We start from the raw sequence: 12,691 nt of genomic DNA on the forward strand, positions 1-12,691 counted from the left end.
CTGTGTTTACATTGGTACTCCATTTAGTTTGATGAATGTGTTTGGAAGAGAAAAACTGGAACTCGGTGTACAGAGAGAAAGATGTCGATATCGCTTACACATTTTTTTTAGAAATATTTAGCTTACTTTACAATAAGAACTGTCCAGTTTATAAATTCAAGAACAAATTTGCCAAATGCCCTTGGTTAACCACCGGTCTACAAAATGCTTGTAAAAAGAAAAATAACCTCTATGAAAAATTCTTAAAACAGAGGACAAGAGAAACTGAACAAAGATGTAAGTCATATAAAAATAAACTAACTGAAATGACACAGCACAGTAAAAAAGTGTACTTCAATAATCTACTGAATGAAAATAAAAACAACGTAAAGCGAGTTTGGGAAATATTAAATAACATCATTAAAAATGGGACAAAAAAACGAACATATCCAGATTACTTTACAGATGAGAAGGGTCAAAGCTATAACACCAATGAAGCAGCAAACGGCCTCAATAACTAATGTGTAAACGTGGGTCCAGAGTTGGCAGCAGAAATTCCAAAATGCAAAACCAGCAAAGACAATAATCCACCCATCGACAGGATCCCACACTCAATCTTTCTCTCTGATGTTAACGAAAATGAGCTGATATCAATTGTAAATAAATTCAAGTGTAATAAGTCAAAAGATTGTGAGGATATAGATATGAAGGTGGTGAAAAAATTAATTAATAGTATCTCTAAGCCTCTAACATACATAACTCATCATTACGAACTGGGAGATTCCCAAACCAAATGAAAATTGCAAAAGTGATTCCTATCTATAAGAGCGGAGACAAACACCAGTTTATAAACTATTGACCTGTTTCTCTTCTTCCACAATTCTCAAAAATTTTAGAAAAAATATTCAATGCTAAATCAGTTACATTTATTGATAAACATAACATTATAAATGAAAACCAATATGGTTTTAGAGAAAACAGATCAACCTTATTGGCTATCATTGATGCTGTGGAGGAAATCACAAATGCTCTCGACAAAAATAAATATGCAGCTGGAATTTTCATTGACTTAAAAAAAGCATTAGACACTCTCAATCATCCAGTTTATCATCCTACTTGATAAACTGGAAGTGTATGGGATAAGAGGACCAGCACTAACTTGGGTCAAAAGCTATTTAACGGGAAGAAAACAATTTTTCAAGATTGACGAATTTACATCAAAAACCAAAAACATAAGTTGTGGTGTCCCACAAGGATCAATTCTGGGCCTGCTGCTATTCAATATTTACATAAATGATATATTCAATGTTTCAAAGCTTATGAAACTCATATTATTTGCTGATGACACGAACATAAGAAAACGAAGGAGGCTACAAACTGAGGGAATGTTGGAACTTCAAGATCAAATTGATAAGAAGCACAAAGAAAAGTTTCTGTGTGTCGGTGTGTGGCACTAAACTTTTGAACGGGTTAAGTAATGAGCTAAAAAAATGTCCAAATATCCAAATATTCCAGAAAATGTATAAATAAACTCTGATTTCACAATATGAAGATAAGAGGATTTAAGGATCAACAGGTGTTTGAATAATTCCAAATACTTGTGTGAACATGACTGTGGTGAAATAATCAAAGCTCTTTTAATTAAACACCTAAGAGTGTTACATTATAATGTGCAATAATGATTACTGAAAGGTTTGAATTACAATCAATAAGCTATTGATTTTCTTTACTCGATCTGCAATGTGAAGTAATAATTACTGGTTTAATGTGAGCATGTGTCCTAATGATAATCAATGATTATTACAACGGTTAATCGTTACTGTTTACTGAAATCATGAATGAATGTTTTCTGAAGATAATCAATCATTATTAGATTAGACACTGGATTTTATTACTTGAAAAGAATCTATCGGATCAGAATCGGATTACAAAACTATGTAAAACTATCAAATGATTGAACTCAGTTGGGGTGGGATTATATAAGCTTGCTTCTTCCCACTCCTTTTCAAGCAATAAATCAAGCTCTACTTGACTTTAGTTAATGATCACTGTATTTAATTAAGCAAATGTGATTTAAGTGACGTTTTTGTTTTGTTTTATTTTCTGTCCTTTTAATCTATGCATTTCATCATTTCTGTAATGAGTTTGATAAATATATGTAATTTCTTTATTGCTTTGACTACAAAGCTTGAAATAAATCAATAAATCAAATCAAATCAAATCAAATCAAAGCCTTCACATTCAGAAACAGCTGTCTCCGACTTTTCATTACGTTCAGCCGGACGTTACACTGGTGTCAGAAGTCAAGCACGGGATTTTGCGGCTAGCTGGGTAAAGCTAATCCTGCGTGCGACATGGCCGTGCAGCGGGACAGGACCCGCGTTTGCCCGCAAAATAAAGGAGGACAAGGAGTATGGTGATTATGCGACTTGTCCTGGACGTGAAGCAGATTTTTTCTCCAAAGGCAGAATGAGTACGAAATTAACCTGAAAGAGGCAGGCAGGAGGCTGGCTTCAGAGGCTGGACTCGGTACACATGAAGCCCATAATGGCGCAGGCGCGAAAACGCTTTAGTGCCCTGAATCCAAATGTCAACAAAGATGGCGGCACTCTGTGCAACCACCTACAAAAGAAGACGCCTAATTACTCCGCTAAAGCCGACTGGGAAACCTTCTATGCCCAATTTGAAGTGTTAGCTCGGGCCGCGGGCTGGTCAGAGGACATTAAAGTGCTCCAGCTGGCCCTGTGCCTCACGGAGGAGGCCTCTCAGTGTCTGTTGCTGCTTAGTCCAGAAGAACGGGGTGACTTCAGGGCTTTGGTTGGAGCTCTGCAGCAACGTTTTGGACAGTTTAACCAGCCTGCTGTTTTGCACTCGGAGCTGGGAAAGCCAGCAGAGAGTGACAGATGATTTGCTACGGGTTTTGACCTCTGACATTGAAGCATAAGAGTGGCCTACCCTCACATTGCAGCTGCAGTCCAGTTTAGATGCAACTGGGCCATCCTAGTACCCTTCAAGAAGCCTTGGAGATAGGGCTGGAGAGAGAATTGGTTGGAGCTGCCGTGGAGAATAGTGATATTGGCTACAACCCGTCGCAAGGGCTGCGCAAAAGAAGACCCAGAGCCAGAGAAGCCAGTGTGAGTCCATGAGCTCACGGAACTGATCCGGGCTGTGGCTGTGCAGACTCCGCAAAGTAGCAACCGCCCTCGGCACGGTGCTCCTGTCTGCTGGGTGTGTGTGGCCAGAAGGGGCACATCAGCATGCAGTGCCCCAAGTGTGCTGACCATCAGGGAAACGGCCCAGGGTCCGTGTAGGACGGACGACACAGACCCATTCTTACATTTCCCGTGTGTGCACGGAAATTGAATGGGGGGACAGCGTCAGGGCAAGTCTTCCGTTTCAGGCTGTGTTTGTGGCGGACAGCAACCATTTAAGCTACGTTAAAGGCTTCACATTGGGAAAAAGCCGTCTCCGACTTTTCATTATCTCTAGCCGGACGTTACACTACCAAAATTGACCCAAATATTAAGGGGCATGACGGGGGCAAAGCTTTTTGCTGAGGGAGGCAGGTGCCTCTCCTTGCCCCCTGTAGCTCTGCCCCTGGGAAATCTGTTTATCACTTTGAAATTGGTCTTTTTTTAATCAGTATTTATACATTTTATCCTGACCTTTCCCTTAATTCCTGCTGTCAATTAGAAGGCTATTTCTCCAAAATGCACAAGATTTTGACTCAGAAACCATTATCTATTCATCCATCCATTATATGATGAATATTTTTTACATTTAATCGATATGCAGAAAGTAATGGATTGGTTGCATAATTTAAATGTTTTGGTTTTCATGATCGCCGCCTCTGCACAAGGACGTTTCTAGCAAACATAGTCAAAGTTTTTCTATTAAAGATAATGTAACCAGTCCGCTTCATCATAATCTGCAAACTATGTGACACTGATGTACACTTTTTTACAAAGTATTCACTAATCTTTTACTTGCGCATAAATAAAAGTGGCATCTCATTCATAACCCAAACATATTAAAATATGCCCCACACTTGCAGCTGCAGCTTCCAGTCTTCTGAAATCTTCCAGAAACACGTGAGAATATTCACATTCACTTTATGTTGGCTTTAGTTTTTGTTAGCTGGCTGTTCAGAGGAGGGTTGTATTTTTCCATCTCACATGATATGATCCGCATCTCAATACAAGGACCACAAATCAATAGATTTAACTAACTTTGTGGCAATACAATGCAGTCCCATTTTATTAACTTAAATGGATACAATCTTAATCAATATTATTAATTTGGCATTAAAACTATAAATTAAAATGCCTTTTAAAACTGATTGTTTTAAGCAACAAAGAAAAAAACTTATAGGACAGAACAGCTTCAAACATTTAAGATCTGACATTTTAGGTCTTTCAGACTGTTTCATTCTTTGTGGTTAAAAAATTGTGTCTTTAATTTGTTCAGATATTGTGTGGAGTGATGTGAATGAAGTGTTTTCGTATGTTTAGTAAACACAACACACATCGCTGACTTGGTAGAAGCGAGATTGTGATTGTTTGTCTTTTTGTTCGCATCACGCGTCCATAAAAAGACAAAAGGCAGTAGAAACACAACAGGAAGAGAAACGGACAAGTTCGACAGAAATCGATTATTCACTTCCCGACCGATTCTATACCTTTACAATCTTGTTTGTATCTGTGATTTTCAACCAAAACTGCTGTTACTTCCCGTGCTCCATCGAGTTTCCGACTGGTGTCTGTATCCTATACATCCCTGATGTTCAGAGGTGGAGGCCTATCATCTTACCTGCACAAAAACACAGGTGAGCTGGAGCTGGAGTCTGTCGCGGCAACTGTTGGACAAAGGTGGGGTACACCTTGAACAGGTCGCCAGTCTGTTGTTGGACACCAAAAACACCAAAAACAGTATTTTAATCAGAGTCAGAGTTCTTAAGTTAAGAAGCATCTTTAATCGCATTCAGCTTCATTCTGATGTTTATTCAATAAGCTGTCCTCCTTAAAGGTGCTCCACTAATCAAAACATTTTATGTTGTTTTTATCCAAGATAAATTAACTGAATCCACTGAAGCTTGCGTCTACAGACCCCATTCAATGAAAATTGTTGTGTTTTTGGTGTTTTTAACAGGTTCTTGTAGCATATATAGAAAATGTAATTGTGGTAAAACAGGGTGCGGATGAAAAAATATCATTTGAAAAAGCCTGTAGTTGTTACATAAAATCTACACTGAGTGTGCCAAAAGCTCCCTGCCCTGCTCCCTTCTGATGAATCCACTTGCAGACTAACAGATGTACGTCCTAGTTGTCCTTGTCTGAGCTGGAATCTGGATCAAAACTGTTCGGCTGGATATCCCCGATATTGTTTTCCATTTTTGTTGCACTGGTAATGTTAGGTTGGACGTGTGAGGGGCTGTAAGCTAGTGGGAGAGAGTGTGAACAAAGGGATGATGGGAAATGAAAGTAGGCTTACTCCCTGCAAACTCAGAGGTGACTTTCTGATGAACTAATGCTGCTCTGCAGAAACTATGTCCTAGAAAACAACACAGTTTTCTTTTTCGGCTAAAAAATGGCTAAATAAAAGAAAAATAACTCTTTTATAATAGAGAAAAGATTATCTGAGTGGGATTTCAAATTTCAACTGAAGCAACAGGCAGTAAATCCATTGACTTCCACAACCAAAAACACTCTTCTCCAACGTTTTCATAAATCCAAGAAGGTAGCATGTTTCTTTTACTAAGCAGAACAGCAGAGATACTTTCAAATTTCACTAAGCGCATGCTGCTGCTGCTGTAGCGCCCTCCTGTGGCCTGCTTAAGAAATAAGAATTTAACATTTTAACATTTGAGAGGATGTGAATGTTCTCTCATAGGAACAAAAGATCCAAAACTTTAACCTGCATTTCTTTGAAGTATTCGTGTTTGGATGGGAAAATATGCTTTGGTTAGATCTTTTTTTGTCATAAGCCCCTGATAATAATGATGCCAGGGTTACTTCAGCCTTCCTTTTGGTCTCTAATTGAATCTTTTCTGCCCTCAGCACTGCAAATGTTCTGTGAGTCACCGGCTGCAGCCAAGGCTCAAAGCACAATCAATTCACCCACATTTTAAAGACTTTAGATTTTTTCCTCCCACTATAATTTAAAGCTCTTTTTCGAGCACTTGTTCTTTTCAGTTTAGAACACCATGGGCTCATTTATGATCATTGAGAAAAGCTTTTTGCTGCACCGCTAATGTCAGGTTAATGAGGAGCTGTGAGCTAGCAGGTGTAAACACAAGAATGTCGGGAAGTGGGGACAGGCTTACTTCTTTGTCCACACCCTAAAGGTGAATTTCTAATGAACTCCTGCTACTCTACAGAAACTATGTCCTAGAAAATGAGACAGGTTTCTTTCATTTTGCCTAAAAATTGCATAAAAGTAATTAAAAGACCACTGGAAACACTCTTACAAAAGATGATTTGGAGTTGGACTTTTAGTCCTAGTGGTCTGAAAGGCCTCAACAGAACAAAGCATTTTGCTTAAACTCACAGAAAGAGCAGAAACCAGCATTTTTTTTATTTACTCAAAAGCACCTTGTAGAGGTTACAAACATTTCTCCTCATTCATTAAAAGTCTATTCATCCTTGCACTGCCTTTTTTGTCTTGTGAGCAGGTTTTTTGCTGCCTTGGGGTAACAATGAAGAACTTTGTCCTTGTTGCATTGATTTGGTGATTTTTCAACTGAACCCCTGAGGCTCTTTCAAACCTTTTTACTATTAGAAAGATTCAGTCAGATAAACAAAGTTGTAAAAAAAATATTTTTCTTTTTTTTCAAACAGTTAATTGGCTTAATTAGACTTAAGGGCCTTATTTATTCAAGCAGTGTTCGGGGTTTTTAACAGGACAAACAGGAAAGAGTTGAAAAGCCTAAAAGGATCATATTCATTTTTTTTCTGTTTGTCTTGTGTTTCTTAACTCCTGAACTGAATTGGTTCAGGAGTTAAGAAACACAAGACAATTTACAGCAGTACAGCATTGTTGTTTTTTTGTTTTGTAGGCATGTCGCTGCTGACAAACGAGTGCACTGGACTCCAGCCCCAAAACAGAAATGCAAATCTACAAAGGAAACAAGAATGAAAAGCTTTTGGTGACATTTGCACTTAGTTGACTTATCTATTTCTTTCTTTATTTATTTATCTATTTATCTATTTATATGTAATAGTTGGGGTTGCAGCTTTAACAAAATAGTTTCATCAGCCTGTTTGTAGTGTGTTCCTTCCACTGTTTCCACCTCTTTCTTTTTCTGATCATCTCCTCATTTTTCTTCAAATAGCTTTGAACCCATAAAGTCGTCTGTCTCCTACCAGAATGAGATTAACTTGTTAGGACATCTGTGTGTTTTAAATGGGCAGCTGCTCGTTCACTGACATCAAATTCCTGCATAAAGTATAGCAATGCTCTCCATTTACTTTTCTTGTGCTTTTGTTGCAACAGATAAAAACAAAAGCAACTGAATTATTTGTGTTTGATTCATGTTTTAGTATCTAAAAGTCTCTTTCTTTCCTTGAAACATTCATAGGAACTTTTTTTAGTGCCTCTAAGCTCTATATTGTTCTTTGTTATGAATCCGTTTACCTCTTCTTCACACATCATCATCAATGTCGAGTTAAGACCATTTATTTGTCTTTTCTCTGAAAAAGAATTATACTCCTTATTCCCATTATCGTCCTAAAGATTTGCATGGAATAGATGGAGCATACTTTTAGGCTACAATCAGAAATTTTTCCATGACATTGTTGTGTTAATGGACCATATTACTATGGCCATTTTCACTAATGGCACTGCAAAATGATAATGATGCTCCTTTAGAGTTTACCCTTCATCTGCAGGTTTTTACAAAAGGCTTTCTCAGGGAAAATTGGAGATGGAAAGTCTGAATGGTTTCAAGTCATCGTTTTGCATTATCCTCAAAACTCCACATACACGATAACGGCGTACATTTTTAGTAGATTAATGCTTACAATCTGTGTACCTCAAAAAATGTTATTTCATCAGCCTTTGTTATGTTTTTACTGATGCAAAGTTTTCCAAAACAATAAAACCGTGAAGGAAACAATGCTGGCAAAAATCCAAGACAAGATCCTGTGAAGCATCAGCAAACAAGAAATGCTTGAAGATTCATTTCATTATGCTTCTGTATAGGAACCATTTGCACTTGTCTGCAAGCTTGCATTGTAGAGACTCAGGGGATTAGCTAGTTAAAAATGAGTTTAATCTCTGCTCTCAACTCTGCTGATTCTACTCGAGTTGGCTCTACTGACTTTGCACTTTGTTCACCCTGCAAAAAAAAAACCAAAATCAATTGTTTCCTATTCAAAGAATTTGTAGCGTTTGAGGTCATTTCTTTGGCAACTTCCACTTGTGCAGAAATGTCGATCAATCAACTCCTCATCAAAAAAGTTAATTTAAAAAAATGATTTAAAAAAAAAAGACTTTCAATGTTAAAAAGTTTGTGTAAAGACAGCTGCATTAGCATCGTCGCCTGTCAGGCTTCAATGAATCCAATTAGTTGAAGTCTTTTTCTGGGCAGAGTTTTCATATCAGTCAGTGATTAAGTAGACGCTTATGTGGAAAAGCTTCCATATCTTGAGTTGGCCTCAGGCATCTCTGCCCGAGAGAGCCAAGCAGTCAGATGGAGTCAGCAGAGTTGAGGCAGATGCTCAAGGCAGTTTGGTTTTACACAAGGAGACTGCAGCTGTTTCAGTGACAGGAATGAGCAGTGTGACTGATTGAGTTTCTGCGAGTGTTTTGAAAAAAAAAAAAAGAACAGGCAAAAGAAGTTCATGAAGTGTCAGAGTCAGAGCGAGGAGCTGCAATGCCTGCAAGACCTCATGGAGTTTGTACTGCAGTTGCCACAGTAACGGTTCATCTGTAAAATGCAACATTTGACTGCATGTTCTGGATTTTTGCAGTTGTTCAGTTTAATCAGCAGCCATGTAACGTGCAATCCTTACAGGAAGAAACAACGATTGCAGTTCTTTTTGTGGGAGAAAAAAACAGATGAAAGCAAAATATCGGAACATTTTTTGTTATTTTTATGTGAAGATAAAAATGCCTTCTGGCCTGTGACAAAAATGATGATTGTGGCCTTTCCGTGAACGGCCACCTTAGGGGTTTGAGAGCTTGAGTGATCCCAGGAGCTAAGCTGTCAGGGTTTTTTGCCCCTGGTAGGGTCTCCATGGCAGACAGGTCCTGTGTGATGAGCCAGACAAAGAGCCGTTCAGAACCCAATTTTGAGAAGCACAAACAGAGACTCTGCTACCTCACTCACGTTGGCGCCACCTGGGAAAACTCTAGAGCCAGGACTGGGGTTGGGGCTTGCAGCACCTGGCGACCGGGGCTCCTCCCTTGGGCCCCAGTCAGGTTGAACCTAAAGAAACGACATGAGATCACTCTCCTTTGGGCCCACCACCTTTTGGAGAGCTCAGAAGGTGCTGGTGCAATGTGGTCCGGGTGCCTTCGCGGCCCAAACCATGATCATGGAATTAGGCTTTTGGGACATGGAACGTCACATCTCTGGAAGGGAAGGAGCCTGAGCTTGTGTGGGAGGTTGAGAGGTACCTGCGAGATATGGTTGGGCTCACCTCCACATGGAGCCTGGGCCCCGAAACTCACTCCTTCGAGAGGGATAAACAGGTACCGAGGGAGGCTGGAGTCTGAGTGGACCTTGTTATCCACCTCCATTGTCTCTCCTGCTGTTCGGAGCTGTGGTCACTAGGTCTCTGGTGCCTGTCACAGCAGAAACCCCCGAACCCGGTTGTGGACACAGGAAATAAGGGATGCCGTCAAGCTGAAGAAAGAGTTCGATCAAGTCTGACTGGCTTGTGGCACTCCAGAGGCAGCTGACAGCAGGAGCTTGGTGTGCAGAGCCGGCAGTAAGTCAGACCTGTTCCCGGTGCGTGTTGACCTCCGACATGGCTGCCCTTTATCACCGGTTCTGCTCATAGTCTTTACAGACAGAATTTCTAGGTGCAACCCAGACCTCCAGTATGCACTGGAGCAGGTCAGCACTGCTAAGTCTGAGGCCATGGTTTTTGACCCAGTGAAAGGTTATCCTCTCTGGGTTAGTGGAGTGCTGCTGCCCCAGGTGGAGGAGTTTAAATGTCTTGGGGTCTTGTTCACGATTGAGGCAAGATCGGAACGTGAGATTGACAGGCTCATGGGTGCGGCGTCAGCTGTAATGCGGTCGCTGTACTGGTCTGTTGTGGTGAAGAGAGAGGTGACTCAGATAGCAAAGCTCTCAATTTACTACTGAGTTTCAGGGTTTATTAAATAACAATAAAATTCTCTATGCTAAAGTAAACTGGGTGTATTTATGTGTCAGACGCTTGATTCACGTTTGTCTAAAAAAAGACAATCTTCTTCTACTTGGTCTTCTTACTGGTCTTCCAACCAGTAAAACCTGAAAGTTAAGGTGTCGTTCAAATATCTATCTTTTGTTGTGCTTGAACAGATCTGGGTAAGCTAGCATTTAGGTTTTTTTGTAGATTGATTTAAGTTCAATTTCATCTCAGAATGAGATTAAACCGCTGATAAAATCACAAACAGCAGTATGTGTAAACACTTTGTTAGCAAAGCTCAAATGATGTCTGATTGCTCTTTAGTTTTAACTGTGACTCCAGTGTTGGAGTTTATTTTCTTAACTCCATTTTCAGTTTAATTAAAGATGTATTACACTGTGGGTACAAAGGGTCCTGACATAGAGATGTTATGCAAGAGTACTTGACAAGGTTAGACTAAAAGCAGGCTCTTTTCATTCATTAATTATCAGAGTGAAAGTGCCTCTTGTCTCTGTAGAAATATTTTCTTGTAGGGATGGCATCATGTTAGATGTTTGGAGTTCTTATCTCTTATTTTCGTTAAGAAAAACTTGTTTGATTGTGTCTCACATGAAACTGCAGCCTTCAGCTAAACATGTCCATGCTGCCATTTTTTCTGATCCATTCCTGAATCCTTACCACACGTTTCTCTCAAAGCTCTCATTAGAATTTATGTTTGCTTCCTTTTTACCCTCCAGCTGGATCTTAAATATTGCCCCTCTGAACTAGTAACGGATGCTTTTCCACCTGGGTAAGAATTTAAAACTGTAGATCTCTTCGTGCTTGTTTTCTATCGAGCTGCAGCTCCAAAGTTAACAGAGCAACACAACAGTCATGTATGGTGACAAACTGATCAATACATATCGATCAGGGCAGCAATGTAAACACGACACCACAAACATTATTGCAAATTCTGATTTTATTGCCTCAAAAGCAGATCCTTTTCATACAAATGTATGTTTCTTGGGGGCGTTTTGGTTATCCTTTTATCTGCTATAGATGGTATGTTGAGGGTTTTGTATAAGAGTTCTAATAGAAAAATCCCTCAGAAGTCCACACTTGCTTCCAATTACTTGACTTTGTGGTTCCTCATTTCCCTTTGGAGACTTCAGCCCACAGCCGCCTCACTGCTCATTATCTCTGGAACCAGAGTGCCCTCTGAGGAATATACAGTTCCTGAATGTTGGCATCTGTATGCATGTGAACACTATCTCCCATTTTTCCAAATGCAGTTGTGAGGTAGAACTTATTCCAAAAAAGTAACGTGTATTTGTCAAACTTTTATGGTTAAAAAGTCTGTTAATGAAATTATGGACATCTATAAGGAGAAGAAAGTTGTTTTCCAACAAATGTGCTGCTACAAACCTCACATATTTAGAGCTGCTTCTCAAAACTCCCAGGTACAGCAGCATTCCTATTGTATAAAATACTGTCTAACACAGAGATCAGTGGGGATTTTGCTTACTCTTGCTCTCATGGGAGCATTCTCAATGAACGAGAAAAGAAAATCCAATTTCTTTGCTGCATCACAGCAGCTGAAAACTCAACTGGCTCCAAATATTCCAGCTCAACATTTATTGTTGCTAAAGTTCCCTTTATTAACTGTGGTTTTCTCCTGAAGTAGATTTATTTAATTAAGAACAACACACAAACTTAAAGTTCTTGGGGGTCAACTGTCCAGAGCAACAGAAAGAATGCAGGGAAGAGGTGAAGAGGAGAGTGCAATCGGATTAGAACAGGTGGAGGAAGGTGTCAGGTGTGATCAGTGCGAGCATGTGAAAAGTGTCTGCAAGAATGAAAGAAAAGGTGTAAAAGACTAAGGTGAGAGCAGCCATGTTGTTGGTTTACAGACAGCGGCTCTGGGAAAGAGACAGGAGGCAGAGGTGGAGGAAGCACAGATGAAGATGTTGAGGTTCTCTTTGTTCTCTTTGAATCCATCAAAGAGGCAGATCATGGTAGATGTTTTGGAGTTAAACTGTCAAATTAAGGTGGTTTAGAAACGTTCAGAGGATGGACAGTGGTTATGTTGGTAAAGGGATGCTGAGGTTGAAGCTACCAAAAATGAGCCCTAAATGTCATGGTTTCAGTTTGTTGTGTCTTGTTTTTCGTTTTAGTTCTTGTCCTGTCCTGTTTGGTTCTGTTTCCTGTTTTATTTTGAAAGGTTTCCTGTCTTGTCTTGTTTCTTGAGTTTTACTTCCTTTTGTCCCATCTGCCCTGATCGTGTTCACCTGTGTCTTGTCTGCCCTGTCTGTATTTAAGTCTTGTCTCTGCCTTCCTCCTGTGTTGGTCCATTACCCCTGTTATGGTGTTCATGCCTTGTTCCTTGTCCCTCGCCA

Source organism: Oryzias latipes, chromosome 24 (genome assembly GCF_053564925.1).
Source record: "Oryzias latipes strain Hd-rR chromosome 24, Olatipes_Hd-rR_3.1".
NCBI classification, from domain to species: domain Eukaryota; kingdom Metazoa; phylum Chordata; class Actinopteri; order Beloniformes; family Adrianichthyidae; genus Oryzias; species Oryzias latipes.